Source organism: Pleurodeles waltl, chromosome 5 (assembly GCF_031143425.1).
Source record: "Pleurodeles waltl isolate 20211129_DDA chromosome 5, aPleWal1.hap1.20221129, whole genome shotgun sequence".
Lineage (NCBI taxonomy): Eukaryota > Metazoa > Chordata > Amphibia > Caudata > Salamandridae > Pleurodeles > Pleurodeles waltl.
The window spans coordinates 1,068,010,336-1,068,030,543 of record NC_090444.1 but is presented as its reverse complement, the minus strand read 5'-3'; positions in this window follow the sequence as shown (position 1 = coordinate 1,068,030,543).

Here is a 20,208-nt window from a genome sequence, read left to right as displayed (position 1 = left end):
ACCTTCGGAGATCAATGTGAGTAAAGTCAATGAGGACATGAGAACCTACATGGGGATAGTCCCACCCTGTCACTGCAGACATGTAATGAGACTGTCAACAGGGCAACCTTGGTGTGCTGAGTGAGATAATGTCTCAGGTGTCATGTTCTGGCAGGTGTCATTACAACATTTGTACACAGGTTGGCCTGTGAAGTTCCCATTGCATTTGGGACCATCATAGCCTCTGTGTTGATTAATGTAGCAGCTATTCACCACGCACAGCCCATCAATATGTTGTGAGCAATGTGATTCAGCGTGTGAACTGTCAGGGTCCTAATATGTGCGGACTTTTCATGCACATTATCAGAGGTATCTGGTTGTGCTGGAGGCACCATACCCAATCCCTGCATACGGCCATGGTACACTGTCAGACTTTGTCATTCATGCATACATGAGACCCAGACAAGGGATGGGCCATGATTTTGGTATTCAAAGACATTTTTACTAATATGCTACAATTAAAAAGCAGATGATGCTATACAATGTATTTGGGTATGCATTGAGCAAGCACATGACAAAATACCCTCTGAGGAATGAGAGGTTTGGTAATACAAGTGTGGTACATATGTAGCCACAAGGAACCTTTAGGGTAACGCACAGACAGGTGCCAGTCAGGCTGACAGGATGCAGGGTCAATCTGGATCCAGCAATTTCACAAGGTACATACTCAGTGGTCTGACTAAGACTGGTCGGAGAAAGAACAAGACAGTTGACATGGAAAACTGTGTTTGTCGTGTGCTTTTGAAGGTGACACATAAACCCAAGGGCTGTGTTACACGGCTTAATTACTAGCAATGCATAACAGTGTATTTGACAAAATGGAAACTTCTATGCTGTTCCAGGCATCAGCAGGGGCAGTGCATGTTCAAATGGGTGGTGTGCTTCGAGGTGATCACTGGTGTGTGCTGCATCACTTTTACAAGTCATGTATGTGAGATTCGAATTCACATGGCCAACAGTACCTTTCACACGGGAAGCAATCTACAGGTGATAACAGGGCTTAGAAACTACAAGCCAGTGTATTAATTGACCTGACGTCCATGCAGTCAGATGTACTATAACAATGGCATAACATAGGAAAGGGTGTAGCACACAGGATTAGTATTGTTAGTCTGTGTGGGTAGAGGAGGGAATATCGGGGTACACATATTACCATTCCAGGGACCTCTTCAGACAGGTGGGTTGTGATCAGGAGCATGGGTGGGTCAGGAGTTAGGAAATGGGCTGACATGTACATGGAATGTCATGTGCGCAATGCTTGTCATAGATGTGGCCCTTGTGCTGTCTATGTTCTGCTTCTATGGAACTATAGTCACAGATAGTCCTTGCAAAGATCGGTGCAGTTGGACTTACTGCTGTCAAGGGTCTGGTCATACATTCCTATTACCAATGCAATAACACATCCACTGCCTCATATATGAGGCTTGTTTTCCCCTTATTGAGAGATGGTGTCTTAGTTATGTGCCATATGCTGCGATGAACCACGTTGCCAACATGTATGTGTGAAATAGGTGTGGTCCTCTGCTGTTGCCCTTCAAAGGTGAAATGTACAGGATATATGTCATTTACAGTGTGTATGTATGTGACTGTTGTATGATATGCATCACAATTGCTCAGGAAATGTCTGTGTCCTGATCGGTATATCAGCAATGCTCCATGAGGCTACACTCTTATTCTGATAGTTAGAGATAAAGGTGAGCAAAAATAATTACCCAGACCATGATATTGTGATTATTATCGGTGTTTATTTACATTAGTTAATACAGTGGTGATGGTGATTAGTTTTAAAAGAAATTGTTCACAATATGTTGGCGCCTACGCAATCCAGCAGCCGTGTTTTGTTGTTCCCCTTCATGTTGCAGGCCACCATCCTCCTCTTCCTCCTCTTCAGGCATGTCTGGCTCTGGTTCTAAGAGAGGAATGTTCCTTCGTATGTAAATGTTGTGCAGGATGGCACATGTTACAATGATCTTACAGACCATTTCTGGGGAATATAGGAGGCTGCCACCAGTGATGTCGAGGCACCTGAATCTTGACTTGAGGATGCAGAAGGTCCTCTCGACTATGCTGCATGTCCTCCTATCTGCGTCATTGTAGGCACGCTCTGCTGCAGTGCTTGGGTTGCCAAATGGTGTCATTATCCATGGCTGGATCCCATACCCCTGATCAGCTGAAAAAGAAAATTAATGGGATCATGTTTATGTTGCTTGCCCCATTGAAATCACCTTGCATGGCAGCAGTTGTCTTGTGTTGTCTGTGACTCTTTTGTATTATTGTGTTCCTTCTTAGGCTTGTAGGATGTACCATGTGCATTGGGTTGTTTCCTTGGCTGAATGAGTGTTTGCCTGCTGACTGGTTGTCAGCAGTATGTTTTGGGATTTGCAGTACAGTGTGCACTCCCTAGCTTTGTAACTTGTGATACAGGTGCCCCTGTGTCTTCACTGGGGGTGAGATCATAGTTCCATGCACAGATTAATTTTGACAGTGTTTTTAACACGTTAGCATCAATGTACCCTGGACATCCCAATCCTTTAGATTTATGCAATGTATTAATTTAAACATCAGTGAGACACTTACATTTTGCAAGATGACAAATAGGCAAACCTCTCCAAATGTTGTGATCATTGACGTCTTTACATTAGACTGTACACTAATTTCAGATGTGTGACAGGTTCAATGCTGACCTATGAAACATGGCTAACGATGTCACAACCTCAGTGTGTTCCTGTCCACATGCTGCTGTTGCGGTGTATGTGTTGTGTGTCCTAGAGGGTTGCTGTGCAGTGTGTATATAAGTAGGTTTTTGTACTTACCAACAAGTATTCCATTGCCATACTGTCCATCCTGGATGTGCTGATTGATGGTAGAGTGACAGAAGATGAATGAGTCATGGACACTCCCAGGATATTTTGCCACGATGTTGGTGATCAGTCCTTGGTGATTGACAATGGCCTACACATTGATGGAATGTGTGTGCTTCCTGTTGCGGTAGAGGTGTTCAGTTGCAGCAGGTGGCACAAGGCATACATGTGTGCAATCAATAGAACCAAGGACGTGTGGGAAGCCACTAATGAGGTAAAACCCCTGTTTTGTCTCCTGCTGCATCTGCAGTGTGTTTGGGAAGCAGATGTGGCAGGGTGTGAGTCCAATGATGACATCCAGTACTTTGGGCAAGAAGGCAGAGAATGATGGCTGTGATATTCCGGCAACCAGGGCACCAGTTGTTTGAAAGGAGCCACTTGCCAACATGTGAAGTACAGCTAGCAGCTTGGTTTCTGTTGGGATGGTGCGGGGTGTCAGCAAGATGGGTGCCAACTGTGGCTCAATGTTTCGCAGCAGCTGCTTAATGGCCTGCCAGTTCAACCTGTACCTCTGGATGATGTCATGTTCCCTGAGGCCATGAAGGGTTGTTCTGGTGCGGAATATTCTCTCCTGCCTTCTGTGCTGCCTTTGGGGTTCCTGCTGGTGTTGTGGTAGCTGCTGTTGTTGTTGCTGGGCTCTGCGTCTGCGTGCGCGCTGGATGAAAAGCACCTACATGTCTCCCTTTTGCTGCTCTGCTATTGCCTCTGTGTGTTCTGATTAAATACAGGTGTGTTTGCCCCATTTTAACGCCTGCCCTGACCCAGGCGTTAATGTTTGATGCAAATCGGGCTGTGCGTCATTTTCCGGCTCCGCTTCCCAGCCGTGCAGGGTTTTTGCCCGTAAGCATAAATACGACGCACGGCCGTTTAAGTCATTTTTTGGACGGGAACGCCTACCTACAACACGGGATTTTGACATCCGCGGGCTCGGGCGTCAAAGTTTAAATATGGGGCAAGGTTTGCGCTGAATGTGCGTCGAACTTTTTTTCGCAAATTCAGCACAGACAGAGTATAAATATGCCCCAATGTGTCCCTCAATTGTTTTCGGATACATGTCTGAACTGGATTCTGACACATACGTAACAAGTTATAGCTTACCTCAAGTAACATCTTAGACTAATATTTTGAGTTTGTAGTGCCACATTTAAATTAGGGATGGCTGGCAAAAGGTATGCACACGGGTTCATATCTCTATGGTTGGTGCAACTTACCATAGCTGTGGCACATCAATTGAAGAAAATGATACAAACTAAGGGCTAACAACTGTCCCTGGCCCTCTGTACATTGTACCTGTGTGTCTAAAATTGGTCTTAGTCACAATGCCTGGGTGACTGGTATTGCAGTTCTCACGGAAAGTGGCTTTGCATGTCTCTCATGGATACACATGATGAGAGGAATACACTCCATGAATTTGTCTGCTCACTAATGAAGGAGCATGTTTGCCACCACATGATAGTTAGGGCCACTGTATGTGTGCAGATATGTGTGTATCCCTCACTGGAGTCCCCGGGTCTGTACATGTTTGCAGTGGTATGTGGGATGCAGTATCATCATGTCTGAGAGGCTTGACTTTCTGAGTTAATATTATACATAGTATTTGTATTTGGAAGTGTTGTACAGTGCACAGACATTGAGCACATTTCTCCCTTCCATGCCTTACAGGTGGACTTGCACCCTACACTATCGGAGAGGTGGCTCGATTTGCGGACCCAGACATCTCCGGTAAGTGTTGATATTTCTGTTCTGTGTTGTGTTTGCTGATGATGTGTGATTGACTCCTGTGTCTTGGACACATAGCAAGGTGTGATGCGCTGGTCAATGATCGTTTTTGTTTTAGTGGAGTATCATTTCTTTCCCCATCTTTGAGTTGGCCAATCCTTATCGTATTGTCATAATTTGGGATTGTAGGTCAGTCCTGTAGGCACGGCAATGTGAATAGGGATGAGTTATGTGGATAAAACTTGAAATCAGAAAATGTAGCAGTGGACCATATTAGTGATTTAGTCAGCCAGTCAGACCCTGATTCTCCCAGAATAGGGATGCCAAAGTATTACCCACAGACTTCAGCTTCCCTATTCACTAATGAACATGTTTGACTGTATGTTTAACTTCCTAGCAGCAGTTAGCTCCACATGTTGTACTATGAGTATGAGGCACTTGAGTACAATGGCCTAGGTGTGCATGCAGCTCCTGGCCAGAGGTGTGCTTGCATCTATCTGTTTGTTGTAAGTAATGGGTTACTGATAGGAAATGATGTTGACAATGGTCTGCATTTCCAAAGATAAGTGTTGATGGGATTGTCCAAGGTTTGGGTGTATCCTATTTGGACTTCCTCCTTACCTGTGGTGTGCTGGCAAAACCCATGTACAGCTTTCCAAAGCTCCTGGGTATCCTGTTGTTAGAAATTATCAGTTGCTTGTCCATCCCCCCTCCCCACTTCCCCCCCAGGCACAGGCTTAGGGTTGTGAATAGTGTACCTAGGACTGAGTACACAGACATGTAAATCTGTAAATCACTTGTCCAAACCTAGGATACCCACTCATGATTAACACCTGCATTCTATACTGCCATTCCATTTACAACTTCCAGATCTTGTGGCCCTAGATTGTCATCAAGAACATAGTCATTTGTTGGCCTGTCAGTGGTGGAGGATTTGCAGCATGATTTTTACCTGACAAGTGGCTGAACAATGATGCCAAAGTCACTCCAGTTGTTATCCATCTTTTAGGGTTTTGATGTGCTGTTTGATGATAGGACATGTGTAGGCTGGCTTGGCATGTACTTCCTCAGGGACAATCAGTGATCTGTATGATGATATGGGCTGTTTCCAGTACATTAGATGTATTGTCGGATTTACTTCTTTAGCCATTTCACACAATGAAGTACCTAGGGCCATATTTATACTTTTTGACGGAAAACTGCGCTAATGCAGTTTTGCGTCAAAAAAATTAGCGCCGGCTAACGCCATTCTGAAGCGCCATGCGGGCGCTGTATTTAATCAATGACGTTAGCCGGCGTTAGCCGCCGGCGCTGCCTGGTGTGCGTGGAAAAAAACGACGTACACCAGGCAGCGCCGGCGTAGGGGGATATGGAGCTTGGGCGTCAAAAAATGGGGCAAGTCAGGCTGAGGCAAATTTTTCACCTCAACCCGATTTGCGCCATTTTTTTCGACTCCCAAACCCCATAGAAATGACTCCTGTCTTAGCAAAGACAGGAGTCATTCCCCCTTGCCCAATGGCCATGCCCAGGGGACTTCTGTCCCCTGGGCATGGTCATTGGGCATAGTGGCATGTAGGGGGGCACAAATCAGGCCCCCCTATGCCACAAAAAAAAAAAAAATAATACTTACCGGAACTTACCTTAATGTCCCTGGGATGGGTCCCTCCAGCCTTGGGTGTCCTCCTGGGGTGGGCAAGGGTGACAGGGGGTGTCCCTGGGGGCATGGGAGGGCACCTCTGGGCTCCTTCCGAGCCCACAGGTCCCTTAACGCCTGCCTTTTCCAGGCGCTAAAAAACGGCGCAAAAGCGTCCGTACGTCATTTTTTTTGACCCGCCCACTCCCGGGCGTGAATTTTGCCCGGGAGTGTAAATACGGCGCACATGCCTCGGAGTAAATTTTTTAGACGGGAACGCCTACCTTGCATCTCATTAACACAAAGTAGGTGTCCACGCTAAAAAATGACGCAAACTCCATGGACTTTGGCGCTAGACGCGTCTAACACCAAAGTATAAATATGGAGTTAGTTTTGCGTCGGAATTGCGTAAAAAAAAACTGCGCAATTCCGGCGCAAACAGAGTATAAATATGCCCCCTAATGTTTGGTTTTCTATTTGTCTTAAAAGCTGCCAATATGACTCCCATCCAGATTCGAGAGTTTCAGCGCAGGGCAATGCATTACCACCACATTCTGGATGTGGAGTATGGGTTCTGCAACATGGCAAGGCATTATCGCCATGAAAGAGCCTCCGGAGTGTGGAGGACATTTGCCAAAGGGGGCCCTTCCGTGTACAGCCACCAGCACCACCACTACTACCCAGGTGGCACCAACAGTAGCAGGGACCTTTGCTGGACCCTCAACAACGACAGCTACAGGACCTGTCACAGTACCACCTGCACCTCAGCCTACAGACATGGCACCGACAAGGGCCCATACTTCCTCCACTGGCACCCAGACCACCCCTGCTGCAGCTTTTAACCAGATGCAACAGAACTTGGACCGTGTGTTACGTAAAATGACCAGACTGCAGCAAGAGGTGGCACAAATGAATCAGAGGGTGCATGCCATCAAAAAGACCCTGCAGAGGGCCAACTTGTAGGCTTATACTCAGCCATGATTCCCTCCCCTCCCTCCTCTTTCCTTGTTATTTAAATTAGTGGGTTTAGGGGGCTTAGTGTTAGGTTAGTATAGGCTGTTAGTTTAGTTAGTAGCAGTGGGTGGGGGTGGGGGTATCAACCTTTTTACAACGTTTTTTTATTATGTTTGTGGGTGGGTTGACGATGTTGGGGTTTTGGTGTTTGAAAAAACATATAAAAAAAGAAAAATATATACATATATATTTGTTTATTATAAGATAGTATGTGTTTAGGTTAGTATATGTTGTCCTCCATGTGTCCGGTCTTATAAGGGGGGTGGGGGGTTGATATTTTGATCATTTTGTTAAATGTGATAAGTACGTTTAGCTTAGGTTAGTTAGGGACAGTTGTGGGTAATGTGTAGTTAAAGTAGTTTAGGTTATGGAAGGTGTTTCCCTGGTTTTAACTTCTGTTTTTACTGTTTAATAAATATCCAGGTAACCCTTTACAGTATGTGTCAAATGCTTGTAGATCAGGGCCTTGCCATGAGTGAACAGTGTCTATTTTGTATTAGCTTTTGTGTCCCATGCTGCAACCATATCCCAACTGAGCTGTTACATTGGCAGCTACACCAAAGCTACTTAGCGAAGATTCGGCCATCCATTGCAACCACCACTCACGGTTACTATGGATCCCAAAGTGTGGTTTTTTTGTGATGTATGTTTTCAATGTCACATACTTTGCTAACAGATTTGGTATTGGGGACACTGTGTTAAGTCTGCCTGCAGCCTGATGTCCAAGTGAATCCTTATAAGGTGAGTGGTAGTATGCTGTCTTGTAGAACAGTATACATAACTCACACCTATAATTTGTTACAATGTTCAGCCCGATGACTTATTTGTATGGAAACTCATACACATCCATTCATGCTGTTTGGTGTGTGTTAGCTAAAATTTGGGGCAAATGTCACATATGTAAGTTTTGACTTTCAGTAAAAATTGAAGAAACAATTTTCTGGCTTAGACATCCCTTGAGGAAGCATTATTCTGTACAACACAGCATTATGGTGTATAGTTAAAATTTTCCTAGTAAATTACCCTCAGGGAGGGCAGATGATGGGACAATCCAGGCCACTGTGCATAGTTATCAGCCAAGATTCATTCAGGTCAGGTGTATTGACAATCAATGATCACTGACCTGAGGTAAACATAACTGATCTCCATCACGGTTGATATGTCACATTACACAGAGACAAAGTTGTTGTGTAAGTGCTATTTATCTGAAAGTGCTGTAGTGCTATATGTACATTGTCCATGATTGTGAGTCCATTAGTGTGACATCTTCCATTGTGATCCTACACAAGTGCAAAAGGACATGTCATTGGACATGCTCGGGTGAAGTGTCAGACAGTGCAGAGGGACAGGATTTGCCATTAAGTTAGTGAGAGACAATCACAGGGCAGGGTGACAAGATAAACAGCGGGTTGAAGAACAGTGCTTGAGTACAGTTGTTGCAAGACTGGCATGTTACAAAGCACAGGACCTTGGTAATAGGTGGCCATGTGGCAGGGCCTAGTGCTACCGGGTACTCTTGCAGGTGAAGGTGATCTGTTCCACGTCTTCATCTTCTGATGTGTGTGTTGTCACCTCAGTGTTTGAAGACGTGGAGTCAGACATCCCGGTAGCTGCCAACTGTGGGGCTCTTAAGGGCAGTACTGCAGCAAGGAGGAGCTGCTGGTTCTTAAGAATAGCAGCCACATCACGGTGGTAGGCAGCCAGGTCGGCCCTGAGGGGTTCAATATTGCATTTGTGCATGCATTGACAAGATTGTGGTTGGAGGTGTTGGGTCAACTCTATTACAGCTGTGCTGATTTCCTTCAAACTTTTTTCAAGTTCCTGTAAGATTGTTGTTTGCCCTTGCATAGCTGCTGTCTGTTCTTCAGTTGACATCATGCACGAACGCATCCCCTCTAGGCTGGCTGCCATAGTTTGCATTCCCACCCGCACCTCCTTGGCTAGCTCCCGCTGTACCCCAACTACAGTTCTCTCAAAGCTGGTGCCTGTGTCGTCTGAGTCCTCAGATGTGTTGGAGCTGGCAGGTCATACAATTGGGGTGGTGGGTAGGTCATCTGTGATGGCTGCTAGTTCTGTGCTCCTACTTGTGACAGAAGGTGGGGTCTGGAGTGTTCCAAGGACATCTTGGAGGGTCTGCTGGCTGATGTTTGTCAGCTCGTCATCCATGTCATCAGGGTAGTCCTGGACAGGCATATTTGCAGGAGAGCCATCAACCACTGCAATGAGATATGGTACAATTAGTGTGTCTGTGTTGTGGGCTTTGTAATGTGACATGCCTGCCTTCCGATTATTTTCACATTGTGATCTTGGTTCCTGTTCATTGTTCATGTCTATAATATAAGCATTCTCCCAGGCCTATGCCCCACCTGCATGTCACATGCATTGTGGTCAGTTTGTGGACTTGTCAGCATCACATCCTCTAGGTGTTGGTTCAGGCCAAATTGTGAATTGCCACCTTCCTGTCCTACTCAACCCTCCGACTACTTCCATTCTCATGGTGAGGCCTTTCACTGGCTGTGGTGCTCTGGTGGCACTAGCACCACACTTACCAATCTGGACCTGCCACAGTCTCTGACCTTTCACATCCACCTATATGTTGTTGAGATCTAGCATATACTATGTATAGCTTTGTTATGGCACAATATGGATGTCAGCATTGGTAATGTGAACTGCTGATGTTGGGGAATGTGTGGTACATTGGATTGCACTGATAGTCCTAGCAGTGTTCCATTTCATCCTCTGACTGTGCAGGTGTATTTATGTAACCAGTTACATGTGTCCTCCCCCTCAATGCTGTTGTCTGAGCAGTATGACATTTGGGATGTTGCATGGTGGCATTGGAGCTATTGTGACCCAGGCACATGGTGGACCCTGACATATGCAGCATGGGTATGGCATTAGTGCTGTGTACCTCCTAATGTTTATGACAATGGCTGATGTTTGTAGCAACTTTGGACAACCACATTTGACTGGATTGGAACATTTGTATTGATTTCAGGGGATTGATAACGTTGTCATCATGAACCCTTTAATTTGGGTGTGTTTGATCCATGGGGACGTTACTGCCATTAGCTACTTGACCTGCACACACAGCAGAGGTGGTAGTGGCAACTGTTGCCAATGTTACATTCCACTTGCAGGTATGGCCAGAGGTTGTTAATTGGGCCCTAGTTACTGTAGGGAGAATACTGGCTGACGTCTGACGGGCTGCCAGTTTTACGTTGTACCCTGCACTCCTGGCCTGGCTTTACCTTTGCAACATCCTTGGCATGGCGGCATACCCCCAGGCAAAGGTTGTTGGTGTTATGTAGTAGTGTGCTCCAGGTTTCCTCTGAACGGGCCAAGCCCCCGTGCCGTGCCCCTTTACCCATTCCACTCCCTGCATATCATGACTTACATGCATTGTGTAGTAGTATGTCCACCCCCCCAGCTTACAGTTAACATTTGTGCATTTTAATTCCCCATGCGACTTCCCCTGCATTTGTGTTGTCTCCTGGTAGTCTGCGATGTACTGTCCTTGAATCCCTGTGACGATCTCCTCAGGGATGATGGCTGCCACCGTCTCCTCCATGCGGTCCAGGGTCTCCTGCGGTGCTGGACCCCCACCTCCAGTCTGCAGTGCTGCCTTCCTGTTCCTGATCATCTTTTCCTTGGTCCAGCGCTTGCAGTCATGCCAGCGTTTCTTGCACTCAATGACTGTTGTCCGTACTTCTGCCACACTGTTGATCTTGTCAACAATTTGTTGCCATATTGCCTCTCTCCTACTAATTGGCAACTTTGAGGTGACAAACAGTTGGGGGCATATTTATACTCCGTCTGCGTCGATTGTGCGTCAAAAATTTTGACCACATTCAGCGCAAACGTTGCCCCGTATTTAAACTTTGACGCCCAAGCCCGCGGAAGACGAAATTCCTCTGTGTGCGTAATTTTTTGGATGCGGCAACCCGCCTTGCGTTAATGATATGCAAGGTAGGCGTTCCCGTTCAAAAAAATGGCTTAAATGGCCGTGCGTCGTATTTATGCTTTCGGGCAAAAATGACACACAGCCGGGAGGTGGAGCCAGAAAATGACGCACAGCCCGATTTGCGTCAAAAATTAACGCCTGAGTCAGGGCAGGTGTTAAAATGGGGCAAACACACCGGTATTTATTCAGAACACACAGAACAAACAGAGCAGCAGACGCAGAGCCCAGCAGCAACAACAGCAGCTACAACAACACCAGCAGGGACCCCAAAGGCAGAGCAGAAGGCAGGAGAGGATATTCTGCCCCAGAACCACCCTTCAGGGCCTAAGGGAACACAACATCATCCAGAGGTACCGGTTGAACTGGCAGGCCATTCAGCAGCTGCTGCGCAAGATTGAACCGCAGTTGGCCCCCACTTTGCTGACACCCCGCACCATCCCAACAGAAACCAAGCTGCTTGCCGTACTTCATATGCTGGCAAGTGGCTCTTTCCAAACAACTGGTGCCCTGTTTGCCGGAATATCACAACCATCATTCTCCACCTTTTTGCCCAAAGTACTGGATGCCATCATTGGACTGACACCCCACCACATCTGCTTCCCTAACACACTGCAGAAGCAGCAGGAAACAAAATAGGGGTTCTACCTTATCAGTGGCTTCCCACACGTCCTTGGTGCAATCGACTGCACACATGTACGCCTTGTGCCACCTGCTGCAACTGAACACCTCTACCGCAACAGGAAGCACACACATTCCATCAACGTGCAGGCCATAGTCGATCACCAGGGATTGATCACCAACATCGTGGCTAAATATCCTGGGAGTGTACATGACTCATTCATCTTCCGTCACTGTACCATCAATCAACACTTCCAGGATGGACGGTATGGCAATGGACTACTTGTTGGTAAGTACAAAAACCTACTTATATACACACTGCACAGCAACCCTCTAGGACACACAACACATACACCACAACAGCAACATGTGAACAGGAACATACTGTGGTCGTGACATTCCTAGCCATGTTTCTTAGGTCACCATTGAACCTGTCACACATTTGAAATTACTGTACAGCCTAATATTAAGACGTCAAAGATCACAACGTGTGGAGTGGGTTGCCCAAATGTCACATTGCAAAATGTAAGTGTCCCAATGACCTTTACATGAATCCATTGCCTAAGTCTAAAGGTATGGGATGTCCAGGGTACATTGATATGAACGTGTTAACAACACTGTCAATTTTACCTGTGTATGGAACTATCATCTCACCCCCAGTGAAGACACACGGACACCTGTATCACAAGTCACAATGCTAGGGAGGGCACACTGTACTGCAAATCCCAAAACATACTGCTGACAACTGGTTAGCAGACAAACACTTGTTCAGCCAAGGAAACAACACAATGCAGATGGTATATCCTACAAGCCTAGTATGCTACATTACTACACAAAAGAGTCACAGACAACACAAGACAACTCCTGCCAGGAAAGGTCATTTCAATAGGGCCAGCTACATCAACATGATCCCAATCATTTTCACTTGCAGCTGATCAGGGGTATGGCATCCAGCCATGGATTATGATACCATTTGGCAACCCAAGTACTGCTGCAAAGCGTGCCTACAACGACGCACATAGGAGGACACGCAGCATTGTTGAGAGAACCTTTGGCATCCTCAAGTCAAGGTTCCGGTGCCTCGACATCACTGGTGGTAGCCTGCTATATTCCCCAGAGAAGGTCTGTAAGATCATCCTAACATGTGCAATATTGCACAACATTTGCATCAAAAGGAACATTCCCCTCCTGGAACCAGAGCCACACATGCCTGAAGAGGAGGAAGAGGAGGATGCTGGCCTGCAACATGAAGGGGAACTACAGAACACGGCCGCTGGTATACGCAGGCAGCAACAGATCGTCAACAATTTCTTTTGAATATGATCACCTTCACCACTTTAGTTAACAAATTTAAATAAACACCTATTATAATCACCATATAATGGTCTGGCTATTCATTTTTGGACACCTTCATCTCTACTTATCAGAATAAGAGTTTTGCCTCATGGAGCATTGCTGAGATACTGAGTAGGACACTGAACATCCCAGAGCTAATGTGATGCCTAACATACAATGGTCACATACACACACACTGTTAATGACATATATCATGTACATTTCTCCTTTGACGGCCAATAGCAGAGGACCACAACTATTTCACACATACATGTTGAAACAAGGTCCAACACAGCATATGGCACACAACTAAGACACCATCACTCAATAAGGGGAAAATAAGCCTCATACATGAGGCAGTCAATGTGCTTTGGCATCAGTAACAGGAATGCCTGACCAGACCCTTGACAGCAGTAAGTCCAACTGTATCCAATATTTGCAAGGACTATCTGTGACCAGAGTCCCATAGAAGCAGAACATAGACAGCACAAGTGCCACACATATGAGCAGCATTGCACACATGACATTCCATGTACATGTCAGCCCATTTCCTAACTCCTGACACACCCATCACCTGGTCACAACCCACCTGTCGGAAAAGGTCCCTGGAATACTAAGACGTGTACCCTGATATTCCCTTCTTTACACACACAAACCAACATTAGCAAACCAGTGTGCTACACCCTTTCCTATGGTATGCCATTGTCATAGAACATCTGACTGCATGGACTTCAGGTTAATTTATACACTGTCTTCTAGTTTCAAAGCCCTGTTATCACCTGTATATTGCTTCCCGTGTGAAAATGTCTGTTGGCCCTTAGAATGCAAGTTTCACCTACAGGACTGGTGAGAAACAGATGCAGCACACACATGTGATCACCTCCATGCACACCACCCATTTCAACAAGCACTGCCCCTGCTGATGCCTGGAACAGCATAGGAGTTGCCATTATGTCAAATACACCGTTAAGCATTGATACTAATTAAGCCGTGTAACACAGTCACTGGGTTCATTTGTCACCTTCAAAAACACAGGACATACACAGCTTGACATGTCAGCTCTCTAGTTTGTCCTCCAAACAGTCTGAGTCAGACCACTGATTATGGAACTTGTCAAATAGCTGGATCCTGAATCATCTTGTATTCTGTCAGCCTGACTGCATCTGTCTGTGCGTCACACTAAAGTATCCCTGTGTCTTCATATGTACCACACTTGCGTTAGCAAACCTCTCATTCATCACGGGGTATTGGGCATGGGCTTCTTCAATGCATACACAAATACATTGTATAGCATCATCTGCCTTTTAACTGTACCATTTGAGTTACATCCTCTTGGAAAAGCAAAATTCAAGGCCCATCCCTTGTCTGGGTTGCATTTATGCATGAAGGACAAAATGTGACAGTGTCCCAGGGCCGTAGGCAGGGATTGGGTACGGGGCATTCAGCACAACCAGCAACCTCTGATAATGTTCATGAAAAATACACAAATGTCAGGACCATGACAGTTCACACACAGAATCACAGTGCTCACAACATAGTGATGGGCCGTGTGTGGTGAATAGCTGTGAGAATAATCAGCACAGAGGCTATGATGTTCCCAGATGCAGTGGGAATTGCAGAGGCTAACCTGTGTACAAATGTTGTAATGACACCTGCTGGAACATGACACCTGAGACATTATCTCACTCAGCACACCAAGGTTGCCCTGTTGACTGTCTCATTACACGTCTTTAGTGACAGGGTGGGACCATCCACATGTTGGTTCGCATGTCCACATCCACTTTACTCACATTGATCAACCAAGGATACTCAGTAGATACAGGAATAGCTGCCACTGACTCATGATGAGTCCTGGACCGAACTGTGACAAATTACACCCCAAACAATATACAGGATCATCATTGGACCACACACATGAACAAGACACCTATGTGCAATTGATCACTGGAAATATGTGGACACGTGCTGTCTTGTATGCTGGTCCACCACAGCCACTTGATAGTTGGGGCTCACTTCTACGGCCTCAACTGTGGTGTCATCATACATTTCAGATTCACCCTTGTCTGTCTGTGCAAACAACATGGTACACACTTCCTCAATGCATGTGTGTGACTCACTGTGGGATTCACCAACTAGTGCTTAGGAAGCTCTTACCAATACTCTAGTCGTTAAGTTTACTTTTCATCTGTATTTGTACCCCTACTTTCCCCCTTTTCTCCTTTCTATTTCTTTTACCCCTATTCCCTTTCACTTCTCAAGTTTGTCTGGTAGGCCACGTCTTGGCAGGATGGGGGAAGAGGAGTTGGGGGGGTTTATCTGGCTTGTGTGCCATTTCTTGCCGCTCATGATCCAGGCAGGGGGTAGGGTGATACAGGGGTATCCAACAGAGGCGCGCAGAATCCGGTGGGGAAAGGTGCTGCATCACCTGCAGCATGTGTATGCCAGCCAGAGGAGTGACCACCAGCTGAAGCACCGGTGGGCTGACCTCATCACCAGGGAGCAGGATCTCTTGGACCACCTGGGAATCATGATTGGTGGCACTATTGGTGAGTACGAATCATGTTAATGTGCATGATTAAATGCTCTGTAGTGACATAAGGGGATTAGTACGATGTCTGCCAGCTAACTTGCTGACCATGTGTAATGCTGGGGAAACATAAAGGGATAATTGATGCACTATGGCAAGGATCACAATTGCTAGCTGTCAGGTAGCACGTGCTCAGCAAACTTACAGGATACTTTTCCATGAAGGAAATTGGTGCGGCCTTTTTGTCAGAAAAGCAAACAAAACAGGAGCCAATCATGTCTATATAGGGTACAGATGTACCAACATTTAGGCCAAATTTGTTGACGCAATTGCTAGACTGACTTTAGAATCACTACATGATGCAGAATATGAGTGCTGCCTTCACATCAATTCATAATAGCAAAGTGGCTCAGACATATGTCTCATGTGAGTCTGGTGAGTGTGGAAGGAAAGCGTTCATGGAAGTACTATGAATGTGTGGGATTATTGTGTTCCTTGATCTTTTTGGATACATGTCAGATCTGGATTTGAAAACATAGTGAAAAGGTGTAAGGTGCCCTCAGCTAACATCTTAGAATGTTTGTTGGAGTTAGTTGTGCCACATTCCAAATATGGATGGCAGTCCAAGTGTATGCACATGGCTTCACATCTCCATGGTTGGTGCAAATCACCATAGCTGGTCCACATCAATTGAATCAAATGTAACAACAGAGGGGCTTACAAAAGTCCCTGCCCCTCCCTCTGTACATTGTACCTATGTGTCATTAATGTGTCATGGCCACAAGGCATGTTTGACTGGTAATGCAGTCCTCAAGTAACCAGGCTTTGTATGTCTCTCTTGGATGCACATGATGAGACTATTACACTCCATATTTTTTTCTGGTCACCAATTACGGTGCATGTTTGCAACCACATGATAGTTAGGGCCAATGTATGTGTGCAAATATGTGTGTAACTGTCACAGGAGACCGATGCTATGTACAAGTTGGCCGTGATATATAAGATGCAGTACCATCATGTCTGAATGGCTGCCATTTCCTTATTCAGCCTACACATTGTATATGTTTATGAAATTGTTGCGCTGTGCACAGATTTTGAGCACATTTCTTCCTTCCATACCTTACAGGTGGACTGGCACCCTACACTGTGGGAGAAGTAGTGACATTTGAGGACCCCGACCACTCCAGTAAGTGTTGATATGTCTGTTATGTGTTGTGTTTGCTGGTTATGGACTCTTGTGAGTTGAACGCATAGCAAGGTGTGATGCGTTGGGCAAGCTTTTCTCTTGTTCCATGAGTGGGAATTCAGTTTCCCACATGTTTTGAGTTGGCCAATGCGTATCCAATGGTATTATGTAGGGATTGTAGGCCATTCCTGTGGGCCCCACTGTGAGTACAGGGGTTAGTCATGTGGATTTCCAATAGACATCTGCTTCCCTATTTACCAATGTAATTATGAAACAGTAGGTAGAACCTCCTAGCAGCATGTACTTCCACATGTAGTGCTACAAGTATGTGGAACTTGAGTGAAATGGCCTAGGTGTGCATGCAATTCATGATCATGGGTGTTCTAGCAACTATGGGGGTCATTCTGACCCCCGCCGGCGGCGGATGCCGCCGGCCTGGCGGGAACCACCAGAAGACCGTACCACGGTCGAAAGACTGCTGCGGTCATTCTGAGTTTCCCGCTGGGCTGGCGGGCGACCGCCAGAAGGCCGCCCGCCCAGCAGGAAACCCCCTTCCACGAGGATGCCGGCTCCGAATGGAGCCGGCGGAGTGGAAGGGGTGCGACGGGTGCAGTTGCACCCGTCGCGATTTTCAGTGTCTGCCACGCCGGTTTCCCGTTTCTGACCGCGGCTGTACCGCCGGGGTCAGAATGCCCATGGAAGCACCGCCAGCCTGTTGGCGGTGCTTCCGCGGTAGTTGGCCCTGGCGGTCCATGACCGCCAGGGTCAGAATGACCCCCTATGTGTCTGATGTAAGTCAGGCCTCACTGGAAGTATATGTTGTGTACCAAGTTCTAGGGTTTGCTGACTCCTAATTTTTGATAGACCTTACCTGTGGTGTGTCTGTAGAGACAAACATGTGTGGATTAGCCTATACACTCCTCGGTGTACATGTTGTTGGCAAATTATAGTTGTTTATCCACCCCCACCCTCAAACACGAGCATGGGTTTGTGAATGGGGTACCTAGTACTGATGCTACCAGTATGTTACACATACATGTGAATAAGTGATGGTTTGGTTGCAAACTAGTATACACACTCAGGTTTGGTACTATACTGGCAAGTCCAGTTACAACTTGCAGACCATGTGGCTTTAGTTTTGCTTTCCGTACACTGACATTTGTAGCCCAGGTCTTGGCGGAGGATATGCAACATGATTCTTAGCTGATAACTGGCAGAACTCAGATTGCAAGTCAAAGCCAGTTGTTACCCATCTTGTAGGTTATGGATGTGCTATGTGTGATGTGATTAACTTCTTGTGCCATTTCACACAATGCAGTTACTAATGTAGAATATCTGCATTTGTTTTCACAGCTGCTAACATGACTCCAGACCAGGTCCGTGAATTTCAGCGCCGGGCCATGAGATCCCAGCACATTCTGCTGGTGGAGTCGGGATTCCGGAGAATGGCCAAGCGATATCGCCATGAACGGACCTCCGTGGCATGGAGAGCCTTCCCACAGGGTGGGCCTACTTTGCCCACCACAGCTACCACCAGCACAACCACCAATCCAAGCCAGGTGGCCCCATCCACAGCTGGGACTGTAGATCCGACATCTGCTGGACTTCCAGGCCCAAGCATTGCCACCGGTGCAGGACAGCCCAGTAGGCTTGGCACCACACCCACACAGACCTCCTCCACCGGTACCAGACTGCCACAGCTCCATCTGTTGACCCTGCAGCCTTCAACCAAATGGAACGTAAGATGGACAGAGTGCTGCGCAAGTTGAGCCACCTGAGCTGGGATGTACGCCACATTAACAGGCGTGTTAAGTCTATTAAGAGGACCCTTCGGAGGGCCAACCTCTAGACATTTTTGGATGGACATGATTCCCTCCAATCCCTCCTCTTTCCTTGTCCTTATAGTTAGTGGGCTTTGGGGGCTTAGTGTTAGGTTAGTATAGGCTGTTAGTTTAGTTAGTGTTAGTGGGTGGGGGGGGTCCACAATCTTTATATATTTACTTCTTAAGTGTGTGGGTGGGGTGATATGTTGGGGTTCTTGTGTGTTTTAAAAAAAAAAATACAAAACAAAAAATAAAAAAATAAAAACAACAAAAAAATATATATTTGTATAGGATAGTATAGTATGTGTTTAGGTTAGTATGTGTTGTCCTCCATGTGTCCCGTCTCATAAGGGGGGTGGGGGTAGATGTTTAGAATGTTTCGTTACATGTGATAAGTAAGTGTAGCTTAGGTTAGTTAGGGACAGTTGTGGGTAATGAGTAGTCAGGGTAGATTAGGGTAGGTAAGATTTTTCCCTCAGTTTCCTCTTCTGTGATTAGCATTTAATAAATATTTGGTTAACCCTTAATAGTATGTGTTGAATGGTACTTGATCGTGGGTTTGGATTCAGTGCACATCAATTTTGTACTATAACATCTGTGTCCTATGCTACAAACAAATCCCAACTGAGCTGTGCGATTGGCAGCTAGCCCAGAGCTACCTTGCAAAGTGTCGAACCTTCGTTGCAACCACCAATCACAGTTAATATGGATGACAATGTGTTTCTGTTGATAAGTGTGTTTTGAAAGTCACAAACAGTGCTTCCAGACTTGGTATTGGGGAAACAGTTTTAGGTCTGACTGCAGTGTGATGATCATGGACACCCTTATAAGATGAGTTCTCATTGGCAATCTTGTATTCTTGTCTTCATGACTCTCATACATCATTTGTGACACAGTTCAGCATGATTACCTATTTGTATGTAAACTCAGACACCTTCATTTATGCAGTTTTTGTAGTGTTTCCTTAGATTAGTGTGTCATGTTATTTGTGTTATTTTTGCATGTTGACACCATTTTGCGGCCCCTTTTTGATGACTTAGTTATCCCCTGAGGAAGCATTCTTCTGTCCAACACAGCATGATAGTGTATGGTTTCTCACTTCATCAGATTTGTCCCTCAGGATGGGCAGAGTATGATGCAATCATGGGCACTGTGCAGATGTCTCTGACTACATATTATCAGGACAGTTGTATTGACAAGATACGTAATTTGACAGTAGGCACATTTCAGTTATCTACTGCACAGTTGATATGTCACATTACCCAGAGACATATTTGTTGTGTAAGTGCTATTTATTGAAAAGTGCTGTAGTGCTATCTGTACATTGTCCATGATTGTGAGTCCATTATTGTGACATCTTACATTGTGATCCAACACAAGGGTTTACCAAAATGCTTTTGACATACTGGGGTTGATGTTTCAGACAGTGCAGAGGGACAGAATTTGCCAATGAGTTTGAGAGAGATAATCACTGGGCTGGGTGACAAGA